This window comes from Psammomys obesus, unplaced genomic scaffold (assembly GCF_907164565.1).
Source record: "Psammomys obesus unplaced genomic scaffold, mPsaObe1.curated_primary_1811, whole genome shotgun sequence".
NCBI lineage: Eukaryota > Metazoa > Chordata > Mammalia > Rodentia > Muridae > Psammomys > Psammomys obesus.
The window spans coordinates 25,255,876-25,262,068 of NW_026596134.1; positions in this window are offsets into that span (position 1 = coordinate 25,255,876).

Below are 6,193 nucleotides of genomic sequence, written 5' to 3' on the forward strand. Positions count from 1 at the left end.
ATGCCCCAGAAAAGCAGGCCACGGAGGATCAGCTTTACTCCAACTGCCAGCGGGTCTGGCCACGGAGGAACTTGGCAGGCAAAGCGGATGGCTGCTGGCCTTGAACTCAACTCAGCAGAGAAACGGGGTGTACCAGGTCAGAAAGCAGAAGGGGCGGGCCAGCAGCAGCAATCTGTTGTCAGCGTGAAAGAATCATAGCACACATCCCTCTGCTCCCCACATGACCCTCGTGCCTCTGCCAGGTGGATCAAAGTAGAAGAGCCAGGACTTGAGAGGGGGATCCTCAATGTATCTGAGCAATGGTCGCAAGGTTTCTGGTGTCTCACAGTCAAGTGAAGGGACTCTTAAGTCACTGTTCAGTGGCCGGGGAAAACAAGGAGGAAGCTTCCGGGTGGCCGTGTCATTAACCACCATTGCCATAAATGGGGAAACCGCAGTGTCCAGCTCGGTCATCTCCTGGTCTCTGTGAGCACAGCTTGTTTATGGTTCCCTGGGATCTGATGGTGACATTTGAGCATGATGGACAGAATGACATGTACCTGTGAGGACCGAGAAAAACCTCAGGAATCCAGAGAGGCTTAGGACTGAGACTAAGGCCAAGAAGACATTTGAGAAGACGGCCTCCCAGATGTTTAGCTCAGGGAACTTTCATCTCATTTTCCGGGACTCTTGAGGTGTGCAGAGTTGAGTCTTTCTCCCACTTTGGCCTTCTGAGGGAGTTGGTTGGTCTCAATCCCTCTCCTTCCCCCAGGAGCTCTATAGCCTAGAAGCCTGGTACCAGAGAGACAGAGGGAAAGGGCCTCACTTTGGAGATGTAGTAGCTACTTACAGATTGAATTTTAGTTGGGTTTGTGGCTCCCTCCTCTGACTCCTTCTAGTTCACAGACTTTGGATTCCTCATAGGGAGCCTTAAGTCTGTAACAGAGTGAGAAGCCCCACCTCCTTCCTCAGGAGTTCTGATGACACTAGCATCCTTATCGTCCTCAGCGAGGAAGGAAGGGTGCAGCCATGGAAGCTCTTGGAGGCCTGGAGTCACAGATAATGTGCTGTGCACTGTCTCCTAGATTTAACCCCAGGGACCTTTCAAGCCCCGTGGCCTCCCAGGTGCCCGTTCCGCTTTGTCTCCATTAAACCAGATTCTAATCCTCCCGTGGCACTTAACCACATTCTCTTTTGAGGCATGACGATTGTGTGTTATCCTACCCTCCTACTGGATAATAAATAGTTTGAGAACAGGGACGGCCCTTCAGTCTGAATAAATGCCTAGAACTTAGTGCTCGGCATTTTTTTTTCCTATTTATTTTCTGAGACTCTATCATATAGCTCCGATGGTCTTTGTACTCTGTGTAATTGAAGTCGACCTAGAGCTTGTCCTGTCTCCACCTCCCAGATTCTGGGATTACAGGTGTGCACCACCATGCCTGGCACTCAACCATCCATTATTTATATACATGTCTTTATAGGGGACAAGTGCCATTGTCTTGGGGTTTGAACTGCACCATTTAATGCTATGGTCTCCAAAAGTGACAGGAAGAGTAGCAGTTGGCTAGGTCTTGTTCTCGTAAAGAGGGGCACTGAAGTGCCCTGTCCCAGGTGGGCAGCTCTAGGGCAAGTTCGGAGCTCACATCATCTGGGAGCCATCTGTCGTCAGCCTCTGGGACTTGCTGACTACGTACCTTTGTGTCCAGCTGGACTAAAGGCTCCCTGGCTCTGGCTCCCTCCCCTTCCGGCTGCCATCTTAGCTGCACGAAGCCTCCTGTCCCTGTGGCTTCTGTCTAGGGTGCTGTGATGTCTCTGGCTCCATAGCTGTTAAGCCACATCGTGGCTCTGAAATGCTGACAGGAAGAACATCTGGCTCCTGCAGCTGTCTCCCCTGTGGAGTAGGGAATGTGTGGAGCCTTCTATGGGCCCCTGCAGCTTCCCACCAGGCCTGCCAAGGTGTGACTCAGCGGGAACAGAGCCCAAAGAGCTCTGGAGCATCTCCTAGAGCAGCGGTAAGTGGTCCTCAACCTTCCCAGTGCCTCGACCCTTTCACACAGCTCCTCCTGTTGCCGTGACCCCTCCCCATCCACAAAACCATTTTCATCGCTACTTCATAACTGCAATTTTACTGCTGCTATGAATTAGTAATTTAAGTATCTGATATGAATGCCTGTGAAAGGTTCCTTTGGTTCCCCCCCCCCCCAAGGGGGTCGTGGCCCACAGGTTGAGAACCACTATCCGAGACTATGGCTGCCCAGGACTATCTCCTTTCTAGGTGGCTGACAGGGAAAGCCTGCAGTGAGGGACTACACCAGAGGAAGGTAAGAGGAAAGCCTCCAGGTCTGGCCCCATTTGCTGGGAGAGCTTGTGTCAGTCATTTGGCCTTTTAATCTAAATGCCTCACGGAAGCATTGTATGGACAAAACAAAGGATCTTTGTGCACATGTAGCTTGGAAACAAGAGTGCTGAGGACTCAGTCCCCTGGGCTTTCCTGCTTGGGTCTTGTTGATTAGAGGAGCTAGCTGAGCACACCCACAGAAATCTGAAAACCACTCCGGAAGAACCATGACCTAGATTCAATCACATCACAAAAAACAGTAATGGAGGGCTGGAGAGGTGGCTGAGAGTGTGTCCTGTTCTCAAAGAGGACTTGAGCGCGGCTCACAACTGGAGCTGATCTGCCACCTCTCCCCTCCCCCAAGGATGCCAGTATTCACACGCACATACTCACACACAGACACATACACACACGCGCACACATCATTAAAAGTAAATTTTAAAGTGATTTTTTAAGCTGGACGTGGCAATGCATGCCTTTAATCCCAGCAATCGGAAGGAAGGCAAAGGCAGTCAGATCTCTGTGGGTTCGAGGCCAGCCTGGTCTACAATGTGAGCCCAGGATAGCTAGGGCTCTTGTTACACAGAGAAACCCTGTCTTAAACAACAACAACAGATTTTTGTTTGGTGGTGCTAAAGACTGAACTGGGCAAGTTAAGTATTTCACCAGGAGTTACATGCTCTTTTAGTCAGAGTCAGGATCCTGCTAAGTGGCCCAGGCTGCCCTAGAACCTGCCGTGTAGCCAGGTTTCCACCCCAGCCTCCCCAGTGCCGAGTTAAAAGCTTGGGCCACCAGTATCAAGCCTGGCTAGATACTTTGTTGTAAAAACAGACCTGTGAGGATACAGAAGCTATAGGCAATTGTATCCTTCAGCCATCTTGATGGCTGTGCAGTCTAGTTGAGTTTGTATGGACAGGGCAGTGTGAGGTTTTCAAGCCAATGCTTACCGGGCACCTTTGATGTACCATGAACTGTGTTAGGTAGTAGAGATTTTTTTTTTTTTTTAAATCAAGGCATGGTTTCTGCCTTCAGGGAGACCAGGGCCCAGGAAAAAAAGGTCAGCAGCAAGCCATCGCTGCTACAGAGGGATGCTGTCACGGCAGTCACGTGTGCAGGATGTCCTGTCATCAAGAAGGAGGAGCACCGTGGGTGATTTGCTCTGGGAGAGAAGGAGCTAGGCCACGTTCCTGCTCGGAGCATGGCTGGGGCATGTAATACTGAACTTACTCTTTATCCATCCATCGCCTTCGAAGGCTTCCATTCAACAAACCTGTTCCTGCCTCTTCTTCACTAAGATTTTTTTTTTCCCATGAGCCACATGTATGGATAGGAATGCATGTGTATGCATACGTGGGGGAGTCAGGAGCTAACATCTGATGTCTTCCTCTATCACTCTCCACGTCATCATTACCATCATCATCACCATCATCATCACCATCATCATCATCATCACCACCATCATCACCATCATCATCATCACCATCATCATCATCACCATCATTATTATTTTGCAACAAGGTCTCTCATTGCACTTAGATCTAGGAAGGCTCCCAATGAGCTCCAGGGGTACCTGTCTTCCTGCTCCCCCACGCTGGGGTTACAGATACGTTTGTTTGTTTGTTTGTTGAAACAGGGTTTTTCTGTGTAGCCCTGGCTGTTTTAGAGCTTCCTCTGTAGACCAGGCTAGCCTTGAACTCACAGAGATCCTCTTGCCTCTGCCTCCTGAGTGCTGGGGTTAAAGGCGTGCCCCACCATGGCCTGGCACAAATACTTTTTTATGTAAGCGCTAGTTCCAAACTCAGGCCCTCAGGCTTGCATGGCAGCCATCTCCCCAGCCCCAGTCTGGTTTTGTTTGTTGAGACTTGATCTTACTAGGTCGACCAGTCTAGTCTCAAACTCTTGGCCATCCTCCTGCCTCAGCCCCTTGAGTATTATGGCATATGCTGGCATGTCTAACAACTCCTGGCTAGAATATTTATAACAGTGGGTTTACCTCCTACTGAGCTCCTAATCTTGGCTGATTTAATTGTACTTAAAGTCCTTCCTTCTTAATTTGCTCTAGAAAAAAAAAAATCAGTGTATTTGGTTCTCTCTTGGCTTGGCAACTCAGTACATACACAGTTGTGATCATCTGTTTGAATTCTAGAATCCGGGTCCCCACCCTCTGTCCAGTCTTACAGCACTTCTCCTTTATCTGCCTGTGCTGCAGCCAGGTTGGTTCCCTTTCATGTCGGCTCTTCTTCTTCTTCTGTTTGCCGTGCCAGGGGACCCTCGCCCTCACCCCTGCGCCTTTCCTTCTTGCTAACTCCAGCCGTGTTTTTGCTGAAACGTCTCTTCCTCAGGGAAGTCCTTCCTGACCACTTCTCCCTGAGCAGGCTAAGCATTGGCTGTAATTCTCAGAACGCTGTACTCTCTTTGCTTCGTGACACAATTCAGAGCTGCATAGTGCTATATCTTCCCCAGCAACTGACAAACATCCCTGGGATACAAAAGGCGCTTTTTTTTTTTCCTCTTTCTCTCTCTCTCCTGTTGTTTCGCTTGTTTGAGACAGGGTTTCTCTGTGTAGCTCTGACTGTCCTGAAACTAGCTCTGTAGACCAGGCTGGCCTCTGCCTCCCCAGTGCTGGGATGAAAGCTTGTGCACCACACTGCTGCCTGCTTGTTTGTTGTTGCTGTTGGTTTGGTTTCGTTTCCTTTGGGGTTTTTATTGTTGTTGTTTTGGGTTTGTGTTTGTTTGTTTGTTTGTTTAGTTTTGGGGTTTTTTTTTTTTTTTTTTCCCCAAGACAGGGCTTCTCTGTATAGCTCTGGCTGTCCTGGAAATTACTCTATAGACCAGGCTGGCCTCAAACTCAGAGATCCCCCTGCCTCTGCCTCCCTGAGCGTTGAGATTAAAGCCATGTACCACCTCACACCTGGCTTGTTTGTTGGTTTTATATATGTGCATGTGTTTGAGACACAGTCTCCCGTAGCCCAAGCTAGCCTCAGACTTACTGTGTAGCTGAAGATGGCCTGGAACTCCTGAGCCTCTTGCTTCTGCTTCCCAACTACAGGAAAATGCACACAGCACTATGCTTGGGAAAGCACTTCTGTTTGGACGTCACATTGCACCCGGTGTCTAGCACAGTTTAGGGAGCAGGATTTCTAAGGGATCTGATAAGAACCTTAGAAATGAGGTAAGAACCTTAGAAATGAGGGGAAAACTGGCATCTACATCTGTTCACACACGCTCACACACACACAGATGCGGACACGCACAGGCCACACACATGCATCACACGCACACCCAGAAGTGGGGTGAAATAATCAATGCCTTCTCGTTCTACCACTGGTTGCCTTGGGCTATGTGTCCTCCAACCTCAGAACAGCACCAAACACAAAAATAAGGGCCAGAGCCAAACAGGGAGCCTTGTCTAAAGAAGGCACAGAAACAAGGTAAGTTGAGGGAGAGATTCCCGGACCAGAGCGAGAGGGCTTTGAGAGGATGGAGGTCCTGGCAGGAAAAGGTGGAACTTCTGAGCAAGGTCAAGGCTAGCGGGTGCCTGAGGAGTGGGGATAAGGCGGACCTCTGCCATCTCACCCATCTCTGGGTTAAGACGCGATAAACAGGCGGTAGGTATAACTCTCATGCTTGGGACACATGTGTCCCTTGGGTGTAAATTAATGTGTCAAGAAGACCAGGTAGAGGGCTGGAGAGATGGCTCAGAGGTTAAGAGCACTGGCTGTCCTTCCAGAGGTCCTGAGTTCAATTCCCAGCACAAAAACCACACAGTGGCTCACAACCATCTATGACGATATCTGGCGCCCTCTTCTGATGTGCAGGTGTACATGCAGACAGAACACTGTATACATAATAAATAAATACATCTTTAAAAAA